Genomic DNA, 23,540 nt, shown 5'->3' on the forward strand with positions numbered 1-23,540 from the left:
CAACAAGGAAAGGTTAGAGTTGAAACAGTTTAATCACATAAACCTAAAAACTATGCATTATAATAGAGCTCTCTTGAGTTATTATGAACCATTAATTTAGTTGGGTTAGGATCTAAATTAAGCATGAACTTTTCAATTATTACATCAATTAGTCATCGTCTGGTTAGGATCACTCAACTAATTCTAATGCACTCAATCACGTATAAATGAAATACATGCTTGAGTTTAATTAAAAACATGATCGACTGAGGCACAAAACATCATAATATAATTCAAATAAACTTTATTGAGTTGATGCAATCATCCTAGCTAAAAATAATTAAGCTACCATTATAAATGAAAAAACATTAAAGCAAATTGCAAACATGTTGAATAACAAGAACAACAATAAAAATTAAGGAAGAAAACACTCAGAATAATTCTAGCAATCCTCCGGAATTGGTCATGGTGGCTTCCTCCAATCCTCGTATTTGCTCCTTTCCAAGATGTTCCTCAAGGTGGCCAACTAAGAGAGAATTTTCTTAAAGAATTCCTAACTAAATGAAGGTGAAAATGGAGGGTTTATGAATAAGAGAAAATGAGAGGTTAGTGAATGATGAGAGGAAATGAAGGATGAATGTTAAGTGAGGGATGAGGGATGAAGGATGATTTGAAATAGAGAATGGAGGTGGGTATTTATAGTGAAGGTTGGTGGATAAGTTTACTAAAAATAGTGTGAAAAATCATCCCATTTACTCTTTTACTTGGCTGGCCACATATTGTGGAAGAGGGAGTTGTTTGGTTGCTTGATTCATGCATGATATCATGCTTGAATGAATCAAGGGGTGGACGTTTTCTTGGCCAAAGTTCATGGGCCATTTTTTGATTTGTTTGCAAGTGCAGGGATCTTTTTGTAAATCTCCCAAAAAAGAATTTTTGAGTAGTCCAAATGCCTTTTCCATATTTGGGCTTATTCTCCCTTGTTTGGACAGTTTGGTGACCTAATTACTTACCAGACTTGTCCATCAATTGATCCATTTTCAATTGGATAAAAAACAACCTCTTCATGACCCATTTTACATGTGTTTATCGTCCATGTAGAGTGAACTTGGGCATGTCCACGTAACTTTATTTTATGAATAAATCATGCATAATTTCCTTCGTCCAACTGCATTAAATAATGTCAAGATCAATAAGTAGAAAAAATAATTAAATTATGCATAAATTTAATGCAAAATAACATAAAATCACTTTCTTCATTAAATGATGCCCATTATTGAAGTATAAACAAAATTCACTCAATTAGTGATCAAATACTCGGGATTTATATTATTTTTAAGTTAAAAGGTGCCAAAAAAAAGCATAAAACCTTATATAAATTAGAGTTTACACTAGACATGTGGATAAACGACTATTTGTATTCTGCTCGAATAATCAAAGTACTTGTATGATTTGTTGATGAATTCCTATAGGAGAGAACCTGAATACTTGTATATTTTGTAACATACTAAACTTAGATGTTTGAAGTCAAAGGCGGTAAGTTAACTATTCATCATGTTGAAGTAGTTAGGAAACATTAAATGCCTAAGGCATATGCTCCGAAGACAATACTTATATCATACTTGCTCAAAGGTCATCATGTTTATTTTTCATTTTTGTTTATGTTACTTGAGGACAAGCAATGACTTAAGTGTGGGGGAGTTTGATCTACCAAAATTTAGTGTAGCAGATTAAATTAGTTTTCACACTTAAGGAGCCTGAATACAAGCATTTTCATTACATTTTAGTTAAGTTTCTTTAGTTTTATTTACATGTGAAAAATAAGACTTTTAGGGCCGAATGAGGCCTAAGGGAGAGCTAATGTAGTTTGTGAGTGTACAGGAGACCATCAGAAGGCATTTTAGAATAATACTGGATGCTATGTCGCAACATGGGAGGACTGATGTCGCAACATAGGGAACAAAATGAAGAAAACTCAAGTTTGTCTTCGGTGTCACGACATAGATTGAGGGTGTCGCAACATACCCCTGAAGATGGCTACAGAGGAGCATACTGGTTGCTATGTCGCGACACAAGTCTTGGTGTGTCACAACATCGACTTTGGGATGAAAATTAGACATGAAGCAGGGGTGTTTTGGTCCACACAATCAAACTTAAAGCTTTGAAACGTCAGTTGACCTAGGGTTAAGGACGACGACCACTTGAAGGCTATAAATAGGCTCATTTGGCACATGTTAAAGACACCTTTTTAATTAACCTAGTATCTTTCTTTATATTTAGTTCCGTTTTCTTTCTTAGTTTTCTATAGTTTAGTTTATTTGTTCATGATTTTCTTTCAAGAGTTTTGAATTGTAGAATCATTCAACTTCATGTATTTACGCTTAATATCAATACAATCAGGCACTTTCATTTACTCTATCTTGTCGATTTAATTAGCATGCTTTCTCTTTACATCGATTCTATATTGTTTATGAAGGCCATGAAGAACTAATCCTTCTTTGGGGGATTAGCGAGTGCAGGTATGATCTGTTAACTATTTTGTAGGGTTACTCAACATATTAGCTGTTTTGGAAAGAGAGAATGTGAAACAAACCGCCTGACAACCCCAAGAAGTCATCAAGGTAGGAATTAACCCAAAATTGGTATTGCCCATCTGTGAACACCTTAACCCCAAATCGGTCTAGACTGTGAGGTCGAAAGATAAGTAGTTCTTACAGACTCATTATGTTAGTGGAAGATCGGAAGATCCTGCTAGGGTAGCGACTAGTTGGTTGATGAGGAACCCGAAGTGGCAGTTGATGGAGATTACTGAAGCTAGCTAATCACCCATACTCAGGTTTTATTTATTCTTCCTTTTTAATCTCTTGAATTTTATCTTTTTATGTTGTTTATTTTTATCATTATAAAACCCGAAAAATATTTTATTTTATATTCTTCGTACTATAACTGAATCTAAAGTACTAATTAAATCTTTTAGTGCCTAGGTTAGAATTGATCTACTGTTCACCTCCATTGGGTATGATCCTTGGAGTACTCAGCCACTCCGTTGTAAAACTATATTACAACTAGACTTGTATACTTGCAGATACCACCTCATAATTCTATATTTTATTAAAGTATTCACACTTTGGATGTTAGTACGTCCAGAGGCGGTCAATCTCCTACACACTTGCAAATTTCATTAGTTCACCCTTAGGCCACATTCGGCCACTAAGGTTAATAAAAGACTCAATTTGCACATTTTATTGACTTTAAGAAGACTTACAAAAATATAATTAAAACCTAATAACAATGCTTGTTTTCAAGCTCCTAAAGTGAGAAAATTAGTTTGATCTGTAATACTGAATCATGATAGATCAATACCTTATCTTCTACCTCAAAGGAGGTTTCTTTCCTTTCCAATTGGCATAGGAATTTTGTCGATACTGAGTAGCCTTCAAGTGATTGCGAATGACAGGATCCTTTTCTTCTGCTTCACACACTAAGTTTGGTCCCACAAGTTTTCTTTTGCTTAGCTCTTCCCAACAAGTAGGTGTTTTGCACCTTTTACCATATAGGGCTTCAAAGAGTGATACCTTTAAATTGGCATGGTATCTATTGTTGTAGGCGAATTCAATCAGGGGAACATACTTTTCCCAGTTTGTCCTGAAATCAATTACACAGTAATGCATCATGTCTTCTACTACTTGAATCACTCTTTTAGATTGGCCATTTGTCTGAGGATGGAATGTAGTATTAAATCTCAGTTTGGTCCCTAGTGATTGTTGTAATTTTTTCCAAAATCTCGAAATAAACCTTATATCTCTATCAGACACAATGGATGATGGCACTCTATAGAGGTGTACCACTTCAGTGATATATAATTTAGCAAATTTTTCCATAGAATATGTGGTGTTCAGTAGAAGGAAATGCGCTGACTTTGTGAGCCGATCTACTACCACCTAAACAAAATTCTTGTTGGAAGAACTAAGGGGTAATCTAGAAAAAAAAGTCAATAGTGATCTTATCCCATTTCCATTCGAGGATTGCCAGAGGGTACAACATTCTTGAAGAAACTTAATGCTCCGCCTTTACTCTTTGACACTTCAGACATGTGGAAACATATTTTGAAATTTATTTCTTCATACTAGGCAACCAGTAAGAGTCTTTCAAATATCTATACATCTTGAGGCCACCAAAGTGAAGTGAAAAAGGTCCTTGGTGAGCTTCCCTCAATAATTCCTTTCTCAAATCATTTCTCGCCGGTACAAATAATCAGTTCCTAAATCTGAGTTCACCATCCTTAACCACACTGAAGTGTGATACTTTTCTTGACATCATCTTTTGCTTGTATCTTTCACATTAGATGTCCTTTCTTTGTTCCTCCAAAATTTGTCAAAGGTGGGTTGGCTTCACTACCAACTTCGCCATTAATGCTCAATTATCAACCATTGTCACTTTAATTCATAGAAACCATATTCGCCTTCCCTAGATGATACTCGATGATCATGTCATAATCTTTTAATAGTTCTAGCCAACTCTTTTGGCATAGATTCAATTCCTTCTAGGTCATTAGGTACTTGAGACTTTTGTGATTAGAAAAGATGTGGCACCTTTTTCCGTAGAGATATTGTCTCCGAAGCTTTAGTGGCAAAACTACATATGTAAACTCTAGATCATGCGTGGGGTAGTTCTTTTCATGCGATTGTAATTGGCATGAAGCACATGCTATAACCCTTACCTTTTGCAAAAGGAAACATCCTAATCCATTCAAGGATGTATCTACATATACTATATACTCGACGCCAGGCTTAGGCTAAGGAAGCACTGGAGTGTCAGCTAGAACCATCTTTAGCCTTTTGAAGCTTTCTTGACACTCATCACTCCAAGTAGTTTTCTCCTTTTTCGTCAACCGTGTGGTGAGGGGTTAGGCTATAATAGATAACCCTTTCACAAATCTCTTGTAGTACCCAACAAATCTTAGAAAACTATGAACCTCTGTATAATTCTTGGGCGGCTTCCATTCAAGGATTGCTTTTACCTTGGCGGGATCCACCTTAATGCCTTCCGCTGAAATCACATAACCTAGGAAGTGCACTTATTTTAACCGAAACTCATACTTACTAAACTTGGCATACAATTGATGCTCACGTAAGGTCCTTAATACAATTCTTAAGTGTTCATCATTATCCAACTCATTCTAAGAATAGACAAATATATCATCGGCGAAGACAACTCTGAACTGGTCCAAGTATGGTTGAAATACTCTGTTCATTAGATCCGTGAAAATTGTAGCTGTGTTGGTCAATCCAAATGGCATTACTAAGAACTCATTGTGTCCATAACTTGATCTAAACGTTTCCTTAGGTATATCATCATTCTTATTTTTTATTTGATAATATCCAAACCTCAAGTCAATCTTAGAGAACACCATAGCTCCGCTTAATTGATCAAATAAGTCTTCGATTCTGGGCAAGGGGTACTTATTCTTAATGGTGACCTTATTCAGTTGGCGATAATTTATGCACAGACGCATAGATCCATCCTTCTTTTTGACAAGCAAAATTGGTGCAGCCCAAGGAGATACACTAGGTCTAATGCAGCCCTTACTCAACAGGTCTTGTAACTGCTCCTTTAACTCCTTAAGCTCTACTGGCACCATCCTATAGGGTTTACACGATATAGGAGCTATTCCAGGCTCCAACTCTATTGGAAACTCTATATCCTGTCCTTAGGCATACTAGGTAGTTCCTCAGGGAATATGTCCGTAAATTCTATTACTATCGGCACTTGGCTGACTTCACTCTTGGGCTTAGGCATGTTCATCATATACACCTGTAATGCTAGGGTTTGTGCAAGTGTACACAGTCGTTATCAACTAATAAGTAAGTATCGAGTTATCATCTCGACGGGGATTGTATTTGTGTTAAGTCACTTAATTTGTAAAATTATATTAACAATTTGGTAAATAAAAACACAATATAGTTGAGAAGTGGTGATTAAAATATATTAAACTAAATGCAATGATCCCTAATGCAAATTATCCTAAGTATGCAAACTATATGAATGAAATAGATTTTAGTAAAATTAAACACAATTTCCAACAATTATAACATAAATAAACTAGGACAATTACTTTAATTAAACTCAATTTATTATCAACATGCTTAATAACATTCGGAAAAACATTCCATGGCAACTCAATATTTCATGAGTTTGGAAACCACATTAGGTCCTTTCGAAATCCTTTACTCAGTAAATATGCATTCTACTGATCCTTATTTACTAAGGCTTTCTTAGCATTCGTGTGATGTAACAGGGACGTGTTAGGTTTGAAATAATTTAATCACACAAATCTAAGAACTATGCAGATAATAGAGCTTGGTTAAAGTTGTTATACAACCTACAATTCAATCGGGTTAGGATCTAAATTGAGCATGCACATTTCAATTATACGTCTATTATACATCGTCTGGTTAGGATTGCTCAACTAATTCAAGTGTAATTCAATCACGTATGAATGAAATACAGACTTGATTTTAATTGAAAACATGATCGATTGAGGCACAAACATTATAAGCATGAATCAAATAAATATTATTTAATCAAAATAATCATCCTAGCTTAAATAAATTTAAGCTATCATTATTTTAAACAAGAACAAAGAACACATAACAAAAATCTTTAAATTTAATTTAAAGAAAAGAAAGATTAAATCCAATTCAGAGTGGCTGTCACCCAAGACTCTGACTGACGAGGCTCTTTCACTTCTTTGTGTTGCTCCTTCGCTGATGGCTCTCCAAGGTAGCCAGCCAAGGGTTCTTTAAGAGGCTTAATTTCTAAAATCCTTATGCAAGAATTATGAAGGGGAAAGATAACTAAAAGAGTTGAGAGAATGATGAATGAGTGAGAGATGATGGGATGAGGGATGATTGAAAAAGTGAGAAATGAGCTCTTATTCGTAGGTGAGGCAAGGGAGCTAGTTTGGTAAATATAGGAGCGTTCATCCTTTGAAACTTCCTCCAAGAGTGGCCGGCCATGAATTGAGAAAATGTGGCTAATTTTTCCTTGATTTTTGGTCAATTTGAGTGCTACAACAACTCAGGACTAAGACTCAGTCATCAGTAAATCTTCAGGAAAATCTCTGATTTCTTTAACTCTTTAAGGAATTTGTATAATTAAACCAAAAAATGGTTTATGACATCCATGTGCAGCCGAAAATTGGGTTGACTTGGTCCCTAATTTGGACGGTTTTGCAATTAGAAGAAAACTCTTAGACCTGTCCAAAAATAGTAGATAGTTTAGAGGACCAAATAATATAATTTAACCACTTTAATTAATAAATTTACTTAATTAATTAAAACCTAATTTATTAATGAAATATTAAAATTAATTATTAAATATAAATTTATATTTTATTATTTAATTTAATCATGAATGGCCCACTTTATAGCTTAAAAATATAATATGCTCAAATTAATATAAAATAAGCCATTTTATGCATGAAAACTATATAATAAAGTATAAAATCATATTTTAATAATTTCCATGTCCTAATTCATACTTTCGATATTTCATTAATTTATTGAACAATTACTTGGTTTTAACAACAAATTTAAGTAAAACGGTGATGAATTATATAGGAAAAATCCTATATATTTTTCAATTTACACACCCCTAAACTTAAATCATTGCTCGTCCCGAGTAATGTTCATGCACAGCACAAAGTCTTGCTAAGGCAAATTTTGCTAAGAGTGTAAGTAGCATTAATATTTGTCTCATAATCATGCATCAACAAATTCATTCTCATAGACCTTCTTTATTAACAAGTAACTCATATACAAACATTTTGAAAATTTTATTCTAAGTTTCAAGATATGCCAACATGAATCATAGTTTGCATGTATGTCACAGCCATAGATTATATTCTTCATTCAGCACAATTTCTTATCAATCAAGCAAAACAATCATAAGGCTTATTTATGATATTCATATGTTGAACTTAATACTTTCTCTCCACTACTCTAGGCGACAAAATTATCAAATCAATAGGTCTTTTATAAGGTTGTAATGGGACTTGATTAAAGGTAGGGATTTTAAGAGATGAGACATTTTGGTTTCAAAATCTTAACCTTTATCTTGTCTTGGATTTCTCAATATTCAACCTTTTTCTTCAAATGAACCTTTGGAACTCCCTCAAATTTATTTTGAACTTATACTCATATATTTTCTTCTTGGAGACTGATCCTCGAGTTTGGGCCAATCTCGGTGGCATGGAGTTGTGTCGTAACATGATGCGGTCAGGATCGCATTAGAGACTGAGCAAACTTTTCTTCATTATTTCTTTGTCTTTTTTTAAGCATAAGCACATATATATTTATGAAAATTTTCTCAAATGTTGATTCCCAAGACAACTTTAGTTAAAATAGGTGCACAAAATTAGGATAATTTTAAAAAGTTGGTACTGGTTTATAATGTAGGTTTGTTACAATGAACAGGCCTTTAAGCTCAAAATTATAGTTTCAATGGTGTAATATCATAAGGTGGGCTTGAAAAGGCTCAAGCGATTGAAAGAAAAATGGTTCCTATATAATTTTAGATTGTTATGTCGCTTAGGATTTTGCCTTAAGAAAATTACTAAGTCAATTCTAAATATATAAACCTTTATGCATGTCTAATCTCAAGAGAAACTAAGTTTTCATGGCAAACATTACCTAAGACTAAGATCATAAAAACATTCCATTCTTCATGATAACATACAATCACTCAGATAGAATCATCATTCATGCTTACATACAAGCTATCTTATTAAAAATAATTTCTCTAAACATTCATTTCTTAAAACATACTTATGAAAGAAATGATTTGAAACATACTTGAAAATTTGAAAAATTTCGAGCAATTATTTGCCTTACCCCTTTTAAAAAGAAGCAATGTCCTAATTTCGAGAATAAAGTAATAAATGAAAACTAAACACCAGGTAGGGTTGTAAAGAAAGAGAGGTGAGTCATTAAGACTGCTTAAATACCAAGTCTTTCCTAATAACCTAATCCTAGACATGTTCATTCCCATTTCCACATCACTTAATCTTTTTCTTTCTAAAGAAGTATTTATTCATGCTTGCTATGTTTTATTTTTCAAAAATAATTTCTAATTACTAAAGAAATAAATTCCTAAAGACCTAAAAATAATTAAATAAATAAAAAGACAAGAATCCCACCTTTTATTTTTCTAACTTATTCCCTTTGTCTTCTTTAGCTCCATCTTCGCTTGCATCGTCAGTCTCTCCTATCCATGTCTCAAAGACAGCATCTAGGAACTCAGGAACAAAAGTATTAGAGATATTCTTAAAAGTATTTTGAATTGAATCATCTCTAATTTTTGCATATTTCCAATAAGTTTGTTGTTGATTGTGCATGAACTTGCACATATCCATCAAAATTGACAACTCTGATTTCCTTGAAGTACTTGCAAAAATCGACATGGAAGTTGTAATTCAACACTTAGCTTGACTGGTTCTTCTTCTGGCTCAACCCTAGGTTTAGGGTTTTCAGCTCCTTCAGCTAGTTGAGGACTATTTGGTTCCTTATCAGATTCTTCTTCTTCAGTGTCGGTAACTAAATCAACTTCAGTTTCTGTTTTATTCATTAACTCTTCAGTTTCTGGCTCAGTTGGTTCCTCTTGCTCACCTTGGTTCAACTCATCCACTCTTTCTACCAACCTTTCAAGATCATGACTGGTAATACACCGTTTAACGTACTGCCCCTTCAGATTTGCTTGTGCTTTAACACGAGCCCTTAAACAAAGTGAAGTGATTAATGATGGGAAATAAACACTTCCTGCCTTCTTTTTAGCACAATCATGAATCTTCTTGAGGATAATTTTCCCAACATTAATGGATTTTTCTATCAAGATTGCATATAACAAGAGCATCCGTTCTATCGAGATGGTGGATTGTGTGAGATAGGCATAAAACTGTAACGAACAAAATAAAACCATACCTTTGCTACTGGTTTCAAGTATTCTCTTCGACAAGAATGGCTCCCATACTTTCTTATAATCCATTGGGATCCTAGATTTGTCACAACATCAAGCACTTGTTGAAGAAAATCCTAATTGATATTTCTCATCATAGCGTAGTACTCATCTTCTTCAACATTAGGTAAATTAAACAAATCATTGATGGACTTAGAAGTAAGAGGTACATTTTTCTTTCAAACAATGACTTCAGTAGCATCTTGCGTACTCAAACTAGCATAGAATTCTCGGACTAGTTCATCATCGAGAAGTGAACGAGCATCACAAAATCGTTCCCACTTGAGAGTATTGATTATCTTTCTAATTGGCATAGGAACAACCATCACACGATTGCTCTTCAGAGTAAAACCATTTTCCGGCATCATAGGTTGATGCTTGAAAATTGAATCAAATCACTCTTTCACTTTTTCATCAACCACAATCGGGTTTTCTGGAGTAGTCTTTAACGGTCTAGTTCTTTTGTGAGACATGGTACTTAATCGAAAATTTGGCAGAGTTTCTACACAAGAGAGAAAAGATGAATCGACAAAGTTGGTATAACTTGCGACGGCAAAAATCTTACAACAGCAAGGATGGTGCGGAGGCAGTAGGGAATTTCAACAAAAGGAAGAAAAGAACTAGGTTTCTTTCGAGATTTGAGGTTGACAGCACAAAAGGGAGATTTAGAGATTTTAGGGTGTAGGCAAATTACTTTTAGGGATATAAAAATTAGTAGAATGGAGAGGAGTTTATATAGGGAAAAGTTAGGGCAACATGTAGCAAAAATTTAGGTACATTAAAGTTACTTGGGTGGCAAGTAATGGGTGTGACGGCAAGGCATAGATTTTTCCCTCCTTTTTGTTGTCTTGGGCCTCAAACTCAAACTGTATCTTAAAAAAAACTGATTAGTACTTAGGCCAAATTTGACCCCCTTTATTAACATAACGATTTAAAATTTAAACTGAACAAATGAAACTTAAAACTTTTAATTAGAAAATTTTTTCGTAACAAATTACATTAAATTAATTCCCAGGAAAGGTTGGAGGGTTCACAGTGGTCCCGGTTAAGTTCCAATCTCCTTAGATAGAATTAATTAATTGTAATAAATTAAGAAAATAAGTTCTAATTATTTATTTATTTACACAATGAGTTCATGAAAATTTAAGGGTCTGTTAAGATCAGCGAGGATTCAATTCGCTCAACTTCACCATCCCAATAGTGTTTGAGACGTTGACTATTAACTTTAAACGTACCTCCATAATTTTCGTATAATTCAATAGATCCGTAAGGATAAACTCAATAAATGGTATAGGGTCATTTCCATCGGGATTTCAGCTTCTTAGGAAATAACTTCAGCCTTGAATTAAACAACAACACCTTCTAAACTTCTTTAAACTCGCGAAATTGTATATGAGTATCATGCCATCTCTTTGATCTTTCTTTACACATTTTGGCATTCTCATAGGAAAATAACCTCAGCTCTTCCAACTCATCCAGTTGTAACATCCTTCTCTCAACGACTTGCTTAAGATCAAAATTTAACTGCTTGAAAGCCCAGTGAGCTTTATTCTCCAATTCTAATGGCAAATGACATGCCTTTCCAAAGACTAACCGATAAGGAGTCATTCCTAACGGAGTCTTAAATGTTGTTCGATAGGCCCATAATGCATCATCGAGCCTTCAAGACCAATCTATTCTGCTAGGGCGTACTACCTTTTCAAGGATACCTTTGATTTCATGGTTTACTCTTTCAACTTGCCTATTGGACTGGGGCTGATAGGCAGTAACAATCTTGTGCTTCACATCATATTTGTCAAGCAACCACTTAAGCCATTTGTTCACAAAGTGAGAACCTTCATCACAAATAATAGCTCTTGGTCTCCCAAATTGTGTAAACACATGCTTATGTAGGAATCACATGACTACTTAGCATCATTTGTAAGGTATGCTTCAGCTTCAACCCATTTGGATACACAGTCCACAGTAACTAAGATATATTTGTTCCTATACGAATAAGGAAACGGGCCTAAAAAGTCAATGCCCCATACGTCGAATAACTCAATCTCCAAAATATTTGTTAAGGGCATCTCATTCCTCCTTGATATATTTCTGGTTCTTTGGCACTTATCGCAGTTCTTTACATAAGCGTAAGCATCTTTAAATAGTGTAGGCCAAAAGAAACCTGCTTGCAAAATCTTTACTATAGTACGTGAACCACCAAAGTGTCCCCCACTTGGAGATGAATGCAAAATCTCAGCAATCTCACTTTCAGCTCCACACTTTCGAATTATATTATCTGCACACTGTTTAAACAAAAACAAATCCTCCCAAAGATAATACGGACTATCATGAAGGAATTTCTTCCTTTGTTGGTATGTCATTTCTCGAGGAATTATTCTACATGCAAGATAATTGGAAAAATCAGCAAACCAAGGTCTTTCATGAATTTGACTCACCTCAAATAAGTGCTTATCTAGGAAATTCTCGTTGATAGACACATGTGATTGAGTTACCTCATCTTGCTCTAACCTCGACAGATGGTCAGCCACTTGATTTTCAACACCTTTTCTGTCTTGGATCTCAAGGTCAAATTCTTGGAGTAAAAGTATCCAACGAAATTAGCCTCGATTTCGCATCTTTCTTCGTGAGCAAGTATTTAATGGCCGCATGGTCAGTAAATACTGTAACTTTGGTACCTATAAGATATAAGCGGAATTTGTCAAAAGTAAAAATTATAGCAAATAGTTCCTTTTCAGTTACCATATAATTGAGTTGGGCTCCCTTCAAGGTTCTACTTGCATAGTAAATGGGGTGGAACACTGTATTTTTTCTTTGACCCATCATAGCTCCAACGACATAGTCACTTACATCGCATATTAACTCAAAAGGTGAGTTCCAATTAGATGTAATGATTATTGGGGCTGAGATTAACCGCTTCTTTAGATCTTCAAAAGCTTCCAAACATGCTTTGTTGAAATCGAACACTGTATCTTTCTCTAACAATAAACATAGCGGACACTGTATCTTTCTCTAACAACAAACACAGCGGCTTAGAAATTTTCAAGAAATCCTTGATAAACCTTCGGTAAAAACCGGCATGGCCTAAGAAACTTCTGACTCCTTTCACATTAATTGGGGTTAGTAATCTTTCAATTACGTCCACCTTTACTTTGTCGACTTCAATTCCTTTCTTTGAAATTCTATGGCCTAAGACAATCCCTTCCTTAACCATAAAATGGCATTTTTCCCAATTAAGGACAAGATTCATCTCTTCGCATCTCTTCAGTACCTTAGCCTAATTACTCAAATAGATATTATTAGTGTTACCAAAAATAGAAAAATAATCCATGAAAACCTCAACAAAATTTTCAACCATATCAGTAAATATTGCCATCATGCATCGTTGAAAAGTTACAGGTGTATTGCATAAACCAAAATGCATTCGCCTAAAAGCAAACGTACCGTATGGACAAGTAAAGGTTGTTTTATGTTGGTCCTCCGGGGCTACAACTATTTGGTTATATCCCGAATAGCCATCTAAAAAACAATAAAATTCATTACCTACCAGTCGATCTAACATTTGATCCATAAAGGGCAATGAAAATTGGTTCTTTTCGAGTGGCTTTGTTCAACTTTCTGTAATCAATACAGATTCTCCAACCGGTAACACTTCTCGTTGGAATTAAATTGTTACGCTCATTTTCAACAATCGTGATTCCACCTTTCTTTGGCACACAATGCACCAGACTTACCCACGAACTATCTAAAATAGGATAGATGATTCTTTCATCTAACCATTTGATCACTTCCTTTCTCACAACTTCTTTCATAATAGGATTGAGCCTCCTTTGCCCATCAATTCGAGCTCGTTCACCTTATTTTAAAATTATTTTATCTATGCAAAAAGAAGGGCTTATACCTCGAATATCAGCTATGGTCCAACCAATTTCTTTCTTAAGTTTCTTTAGACTAACAATTAGTTGCTCCTCTTGATCTTTCATCAGTTTCGCTTAAATAATCACAGGAAAAGTAGAACAATCACCTAAATAAATGTATTTCAAATGGGAAGGAAGTACCTTTAGTTCGAGTTTAGGGGGTTCTTCAATTGACAACTTGGGTTGCACAAATTCTCTAACTTCTAACTCCAATGGTTCAAACTGTGTGGACTGAATAAAATTTCCCAGATTAGCTTCCATCAAAGCCATGTTTTCTTCACCTTTTTCATCCTCCAAAGGGTTAAGATCTAAGGCTTGCTCCAATGGATCTTCTTCAAAATTGTTTTCCATAAAAACCAATGTTTTTATCTCTTCCATAACTAAACAGTCCTCTGCCGGATCAGGAAATTTCATCGCTTTAAGAATATTAAAAGTTACTTGATCGTTTTGAACTCGCATGGTGAGTTCTCCTTTTTGTACATCAATTAACGTTCTCCCTGTGGCTATGAAAGGTCTCCCAAGGATAATTGGCACTTCCTTATCTGCTTCAAATTCTAACATAATGAAATCAGTAGGAAAAATAAATTTATCGACTCTTACCAAAGCATCCTCGATCTTTCCTTCGGGATATGCTAAAGATCGATCTGCTAGCTGAAGCGTCACAGTTGTAAGACTTACTTCACCTATCCCTAACATCTTGAAAATAGACTTAGGCATCAAGTTGATACTCGCTCTTAAGTCACACAAAGCTTTACCATAGTAAGATTCACCAATGTTACAGGGTATAGTAAAGCTTCTTGGGTCTTTCAATTTCGGTGGCAATTTGTTCTGCAAGAACGCACTCCACTCCTTTATCAAGGAAATAGTCTCATACTCACTCAGTCGTTTCTTCTTGGACAATATATCCTTCATAAACTTTGCATAAGTCTCCATTTGTTCTAAAGCCTCCACTGATGGAATATTGATGTGTAAAGCCTCCAAAAACTTCTTGAATTGCACCTCATGTTTTTACTTGTCTTGTTGTAATCTTTGCGGATATGGAGGTGATGGAACTTTTGGTTGAACCGGACAACTTTTCTGAGTAGGTAAATCTGTATCCAAAGAAGATGTTAAATTATCTAAATTCACTAATTCAGGGTTTACCTTCTCAGACTTTGCAGATTCTGATTCCTTTGGTGTAGGAAGTTTAACATCTAGTTAACTTCCCTCCTTTTCAACATGCTCATCTTGGACATTAATCAATTGGGGTTCCAGATTCTTACCACTTTGCAATGCCACTACCTTGATATGTTCTTTACCCAAATTCCTTGGATTCTTAGTATTTCTCGGTAAGGTTCCTTGTGGTCTATTATGAAGCTTCGTAGCCAATTGACCCATTTGGTTTTCCAAAATTTTCAATGTTGCTGCTTGGCTTTGGATCAAAGCGTCATTCTTTGCCATGTACACTTTCAACAAGTTCTCCAAACTGTTTGATGCCTCAGCTTGAGGTGGTTTTGGATCTTGCTAAATAAACCCTTGAGATTGGTTGGGTCTTTGCTACAATAAGTTGTTGTTCAGTTCATTTCCTTGGTTGCTCTAAGAAAAGTTAGGATGATTACGCCATGAAGGATTGTAGAAGCTGGGCTGGGGTCCTTTTCCACTCATATTTTGATATTGGTTCCCCACATAGTAAACTGACTCGGGATTTGATAGACAATTCTCAAAAGAATGACCTTCCCCGCAGTACACATAAGAAACTACTTGAAACGGACTTTGTTGCTGAGCTGCAAAATTATTAGTTCTATTAGTGGTTAACTGTTTTAACATGGAGGAAATAAACGATATCTAAGCTGATAACGAAGTGAGAGAGTCAACTGCGTGAACTCCGACTACACGTCTTCCTGAAGTTGTTCGATTTGTTGGCCATTGATAGTTATTACTCACGATCCTCTTGATGATCTCATAAGCCTCATTATAAGACTTAGACAAAATTGCACCATTCGCGGAAGCATCTACCAACAATCTTGTATGTGCATTGAGACCATTATAGAATATCTCCAACTGGATACAATGAGGAATCACATGATGAGGACACTTACGAAGTAACTCCTTGAATCGCTCCCAAGCCTCATACAAAGACTCATCATCCAATTGTTAGAAAGTTGTGATCTCGTTCCTTAACTTAGCGTTCTTGCTAGGTGGGAAATACTTAACCAAAAATTTCTCTGCTAATTTTTGCCATGTAGATATGGAACTTAGTGGCAATGAATTGAGCCATGCTCGTGCTCGATCTCGCAACGAGTACGGAAAAAACTTCAACCTCAGTGCATCTTCAGTCACACTAGCTATCTTGAATGAATCAGTCACCTCTATAAACAATCGAAGGTGGAGATGTAGATCTTCCGTGGGCATACCACTAAATTGGCCCACCTTTTGTAGCATTTGAAACATCACTGGTTTCAATTCAAATTGGGTTGCCTCAATATCTGGCCTTCTAATTCTTGGGTTTAACTCACTGAAAAGTGGCATAGCATATTGTCAGATGCATCGATCCCTATCATCGGCAATGAGGATAGGATTTCGTACATAATTGGCTTCCTTACCTTGGTCTTGATTTTGATTTCCACGGTCTATCTCGACTTGTCTTTCAGCTATTTGTTCACGTCTTCTTTGTCTGAAAGTTCACTCAATTTTGGGGTCTACAAAGAGTAAATTGATAGTTCGCCTTATGCTCATAGACACCTGAAAAAAAACCACAAAAATTAAAAAGAATAAGTTAGTAATGTTAGAAATAAATCAAATTGAAAATAAATAATTTCATGAAAAAAGATGACTATGGCAACAGTTGACAATTCCCGGCAACGGTGCCAAAAACTTGTAATGTTAGGGTTTGTGCAAGTGTACACAATCGTTATCTAGTAATAAGTATGTATCGAGTTATCGTCTCCACAGGGATTGTATTTATGCTAAGTCACTTAATTTTTAAAATTATATTAACAATTTAGTAAATAAAAACACAATATAGTTGAGAAGTGGTGATTAAAATATATTAAACTAAATGCAACGATCCCTAATGCAAATTGTCCTAAGTATCCAAACTATATGAATGAAATAGATTTTAGTAAAATTAAACGCAATTTGAAAAACTTATAACATAAATAAACTAGGACAATTACTTTAATTAAATTCAATTTATTATCAACATGATTAATAACATTCGGAAAAACATTCCATGGCAACTGGATCTTTCATGAGTTTGGAAACCATATTATGTCCTCTCGAAATCCTTTACTTAGTAAATACGCATTTTACTGATCCTTATTTACTAAGGGTTTCTTAGCATTCGTGTGAGGAAACAGGGACGTGTTAGGTTTGAAATAATTTAATCACACAAATCTAAAAACTATGCAGATAATAAAGCTTGGTTCGAGTTGTTATGCAACCTACAATTCAATCGGGTTAGGATCTAAATTGAGCATGCACATTTCAATTATGCGTCCATTAACCGTCGTCTGGTTAGGATCGCTCAGCTAATTCAGGTGCAATTCAATCACGTATGAACGAAATACATACTTGATTTTAATTGAAAACATGATCGATTGAGGGACAAACATTATAAGCATGAATCAAATAAATATTATTTAATCAAAATAATCATCTTAGCTTAAATAAATTTAAGCTATCATTGTTGTAAACAAGAACAAAGAATGCCTAGCAAACATCTTTAAATTAAATTTAAAAAAAAAAGAAAGATTAAACCCAATTCAGAGTGGCTGTCACCCAAGACTCTGACTGACGAGGCTCCTTCACTTCTTTACTTTGTTCCTTTGCTGATGGCTCTTCAAGGTAGCTGACCAAGGGTTCTTTAAGAGGCTTAATTGCTAAAATCCTTATGCAAGGATGACGAAGGGGAAATATAGGTAAAAGATTTGAGAGAATGATGAATGAGTGAGAGATGATGGGATGAGGGATGATTGAAAAAGTGAGAAATGAGCTCTTATTTATAGGTGAGGTAAGGGAGCTAGTTTGATAAAAATAGGAGTGTCCATCCTTTGAAACTTCCTCTAAGAGTGGCCGACCATGAATTGAGGAAAAGTGGCTGATTTTTTCTTTCATTTTTGATCAAGTTGAGTGCTACAACAACTCAGGACTAAGGCTCGATCATCAGCAAATCTTCGGGAAAATCTCTGATTTCTTTAACTCTTCAAGGACATTGTATAATTAATATTTCATTAATATAACTTTATATTTTATTATTTAATTTAATCATACATGACCCACTTTATAGCTTAAAAATATAATATGCTCAAATTAATATAAAATAAGCCATTATATGCATGAAAACTATATAATAAAGTATAAAATCACATTCTAATAATTTTTATGTCCTAATTTCATATTTTCGCATATTTCATTAATTTATCAAATAATTACTTGGTTTTAACAACAAATTTAAGAAAAAAGGTGATGAATTATATAGGAAAAATCTTATATATTTTACAGTATACAATGTCATGTAGGCATCTACACCCAGAACAATCAATTTCCTGGCAGAAACTGCAGGAATAAATCCTTTCTGCCAATTCTGACTTTTTTGTCATCAATAATATTTCCTTTCCCTCTGAACTGGCCAGACGCACTCTTCTAGACTGACAGTCTACTATAGCATTATGCATACTCAACCAATCTAATCACAATATAGCATCAAATTTGTGAAAATTCAAGAGGAGTAAATCTGCCAAAAACACGTACTCGCCCACAACTAGAGGGCTATTTCGTATCAACTTGTTTACTATAGTGCTTTGCCCTAAAGGCTTCTAACTAATTGCTCTATAGTATACTCAAACTTGGTGGGCCAATCCTTTATCATGTGGTCTCTAGACCCACAACTATAACAGGCTACTATCTTCTGTCTACACTCTTCTACATGACTTCTTCCACAAAATTCATATCCCTCTTTCTCTATTTAGAAACCACAAGAGCTAGCCATAGATGTTGCCGGCCTATAAGACTCTTCTTGTTATAACTGATGGAGTGTGACTATTTTCTCGAAGTTGGATAGGAGAGATCCTCTGGTTTCTTAAAGCTGAAGGGAGGTGGAGGACTAAATCTTCCTCTCTTCATTTTTTCTTTCTCATAATTCTTACTCTTCTCTTTGAGAATCGACTCCATCTTATGAGTTGTGGTTTTTATTTCAAACAGGGTCTTACACTAAGAGGCCGCCACCAAGGCGCAATGTTCATCTCTAAGCCCCTACTCAAATTTTTTGCACTTGTCCTTATTCATTGGGAACATATTCTTGGAATACCTACTGAGCCGTAAAAATTCGCACTCATATACAAGATGTCCTTCTTCATTTGCTCGACGAACATTGAGTTAACATACTTCTTACAAAACTTCTCTAAAATGAATTCCCAATTGATCAAATGTTTAGGGGTAACACTATTCACAATTTCCCACCATTGATACACTTCTCCTTACAATAAAGATATGGTGCATAGTAGGCTATCCTCTTGGTCACACTTAACTCTTTCATTAACCTTACTAATCGAGATAACCACTATTCAACCACAATGGATCATCTCCCTTGTCTCCCAAAAATTCCTTTGCCCCTCTTTTTTGAATCTTTCGGACTAGATTAGACTTAGGGGGAGCTACAACTAATGTAGAAGCAAGTACCGACAGGTGGCGCTGAATGTACCACTTTAAGGTGTGGTGGAGTACGATGTTGTAGCTGAGGCTATGGTTGTGGTTGTCGCTGTTGGCCAGACTTACATCCCATGAATTGTTCAAAAAATTGAGTCATCATAGCAGAGATCATGTTCTTGAATGCATTCCCAACATTCCTAACATTATTGCTATTGGCTATAGTAGCCTGTTCTTGGGTGGGGACATGACTCTCCATATCCTCACCGATCTCATCTCTCAAACTTACAAACTTTCTCCCTTTTTGGCTACAAAAAAAACCATCTTAGCAAAAATTGATAGAGACTAAACTGGGGCTTTACTACCAAAAGCTTATGGCATCCCAAACCTACCCCCCGTGAAGGGGCTAGGATTGGCGCGTTCAGCTAAAAAAAATATTTTCTTTTTAGAAAAGCATTTAGTGGAGACTCGAGTTCCATTTGTTCAACTAGAAATGTTAAGGTAATAATATTAAACATTTACAATTAGTGGGCCAGAACATCTCTAATTATGAAAGTTTTCAAAAAAAACTAAAGAACATTACGATTACGCACATATAAAGTTTAGTTACAAACTACGAATTCTTAAAAAGGGTAGTAAATCGATGAACTCATCCCTCTTCATGTCTATCATGCATAGTAATAAACATCATAATTATCATAGTAAATAGTATCCTCTAGCATAATCCTTTAAGTCTTCCTACTTCTTGGGAGATCGTGAAAAGGAAAGATAAACGAAGTAAGTTCATAAAACTTTGTGAGTTCTAGGGCGGGCACTTGGATAACTATGTGATAGGCAAAGAAATAGACCATTACTCCTTAGTGGTAAACACAATTAACCAACTGACGAAAACCAAAATCGCACAGATTCATAACATACTAAGCTTTTTGGCACATAAATTACGCCCATGTATTTATGAATACAACCTTCTTTGTCTTGGCTAAACCCGAGTCCGTGTTTAGAGATTATTCATTCCGTTCATTTCCTTTGCCATGCTAGCCGATCTAGTTTGCAATGTACCTGCCTTACTAGAGGCTATATAACCATTGTTCATGTACCACGATCTGCCAATTCAATGCACATTGCATTGAAAGAAATGCCAAGAATTCATTACAAAGTCATGTTTCATGTACTGCAATCTACCAGTTCAATGGATATTCCATAAAAGGCAACACCATGAATACTTTGCTTTATTTTGACCATATGGTTCCTTTTATAGAGTGAAAAGGTGTAATGAATCAACATAAAGTAAGGTTCTTCATCACTTTCATAGACACACATGACTAGACTTTTTCACCTAACATGTGAACTTACCTTGAACCAGACATGAATAGGAGCACGATACACATACATGGGGTAAAAGGGAAATCACCAGAAAATACAACAAGGCTTAGACTGCATGTCTCTTGCTTTTTTCTCGAGAGCCTTTAGGAGTCTCATGAGCTATGAATTAAATAATCAACTTATCAAATTACATCCTTCAGAAAAGCTAAACAAGTTTTCAAGAATACTAAATTAGGAAACCCAAAACCTAGAAGTTTGCTTCTAAACTAATCTAAGAGTATGAAACCTTAAAGCCCTTTCAATAGCCATGATAATAAGTTAAGTTTCATCGATACTTACCAGTTATCAAACGTTAATGGAATTTGCTGAATACAATGAACCCAAAACCTTCAAGCTATCCTTAGTTCTAGAGCTTTCCAAGTGTTGCAGGGAGAATTTTGAAAGAAAATAAAGTTTGCCAAAGAAAGGACAAAGCTTAGCCAAGAAGCCAATACTGGCTTTATACAGGCATGCACGGGGAGAAACTTTGTGGCAAAGTTCATTCTCCCCACAACCCCTCCTTCGACAACCATGACTAATAACTTTCTCTCTCTTCTTAAATGTTTTCCCCCTCAATATCAAAGATCTTGTATCATTCTAACTAACCTTCTCCAGGCCAACTATTTACTTCAACAAAAATTATAAGACTAACCATATGAAGAAATAGGCACTAATAGTCTATCAACTAGGGTGGCATGTACTTTGTAAAGAAACTTCACCAACCACCAAGCTCACCCTAACATAGACTTTTCCCGAGGGTGTACTTGTAGTTGGAACGATGAAAATGTGCAAGTGTACATAATCGCAACAAGTAATAAAGTGACAAGTAAATGTCGAGTTATCGTACCCATAGGGACTGTGAAAAGAATTATTTATGAATGCTATTTAAAACACATTGGTGAAGAAAAATATTTTGTTTGAAGAGGGTGATTAAAAACTAATATTTTAAACTAAGTGGACTAAATAAATAAGTCTCAAATGCACGAATTCAAAATACGATTTTAATCAAGATGACATAATTGTGTTAGATTAATTACATTTCTTAACTTAGAATTATTAAACTCATGTTTATATTGTTACAAATAAGTTCACGGCAACTCTGTAATTTGCTAACTTATGAACGTACTCACCTACCAAAATCCATTTATCTCTTGACTATATCCCAATGTCAATATAACCGATTAAACAAATCTTAATAGGCAAATATGATATTGCACATGCATACTTATTAAATCGAAATAATCTCTTGTACATATCCCTATGTAAATTCAAATAATTAAATCGATTTAATAAGCATATAAAGACTATGTGAGGTAACAAAGTATCCTTACCTTGAAACAGTTTAATCACAATAATCTTGCAAGTTATGCAAGGCAAATGTATCGTCAGATACCGTTGCTAATATAACCCTCAGCTACCTTAGATGATTAAACATGCACTGATTAAGTACTGTGTCCATTAATTACAATTTTAATCCGTTTAAATAATTAATTCATTAGTTACCTAACAATTTTAATGCAAGAATAACTTAGTCATGATTTTAATTAATCAAGCATCTTACCGAGGCCTATAAAAACATAACACAATTTTAATAATTTTAACAAATGAAATGCAATCAACCTAACATGAATTAAATTGAAGCTGAATTGATTAAATTAACCATTCCAAAAACTTAAATATTCATAGATATGTTCAGCATAACAACAACAAAAATTAAAAAGATAGGGAACAAGAATCAAATCCGGTGTTTTTTCGTGGCTTGACTAGTTGCTCCGTTCTTCCTTCTCCGTTGTCCTCGTCGACCAAGGCTGCTATGAACATTTAATTGCTGCTCCAAATAGCTGATGAATGCCCCTTTCCCAAGAAAGAAATTGGCAAAAGAGCAAGGGAATTTTGGAATGGAAAAAAAGAGAGAAAATGGAGAGAAGAGAGGAAAGATGTGAATGCTTGAGGCGTGTTTCAAAATGACTAGCCTAAGGGGGTTTTTATAGCTGAAGAGGGCTGATAAAAATAGCTAAAATTATTAGCCAAAGAGCCCTCCCGTGGCTGGCCACAAATGTTGCAAGGTTGATAGTTTTAACTTTACTAATTTAGGGTTGGGGCAAATCTATAAAGCCACCAATTGTGGAGGGGTTTGAATGCAACTTGAACAAGTCTTCAAGGGCCTCTTTGCAAGCTTAAATAATCATCTAATAAGCTGATTTGGGTCAGCTCTTGGGACGGTTTTTGGGCTGTCCATTTCTTGGTCCGTTCGGTTAACTCAGTTTAGTTACCTGGACCACTTTTTCATAATTAATTAATAATAATTTGTTAACCCAAATTAAATTGTATATAAATTAAAATTAATTATATTACAAATTAATACATATAATTTTGGACCGTCTTAGGCTGATATTTAGTTTTCCTCGATACTTCAAATTGCTTCTCGATTTCGCACTTCTAACAGTGTGTGCTAAGCCATTTTCCGCCCTTTATGCAAATCTATCAAAAATAACCAAAATTCATCAAAATTAATTATAAAATTAACTAAAATTCAACATGTTTATATTTTAAGTGCACTTTAATTATTTTGTAAAAATTAATTATTTTTTCGAGAAGAATTTTATCGAAACTGTATGATTTTAAGTTAAAAAGGCTATGTAA

The 23,540-nt window shown here is 34.8% G+C and overlaps 1 non-coding gene across 1 annotated transcript; it reads left to right on the forward strand.

Moving 5' to 3' along the window:
* The first annotated feature begins 15,966 nt into the window (after positions 1–15,966).
* Positions 15,967–16,073, forward strand: LOC128034433 (small nucleolar RNA R71). The gene has a single exon (XR_008190557.1). It is a non-coding gene; the product is annotated as a small nucleolar RNA R71 (small nucleolar RNA).
* The last annotated feature ends 7,467 nt before the right edge of the window (positions 16,074–23,540 follow it).

This window comes from Gossypium raimondii, chromosome 10 (assembly GCF_025698545.1).
Source record: "Gossypium raimondii isolate GPD5lz chromosome 10, ASM2569854v1, whole genome shotgun sequence".
Taxonomy (NCBI): Eukaryota; Viridiplantae; Streptophyta; class Magnoliopsida; order Malvales; family Malvaceae; genus Gossypium; species Gossypium raimondii.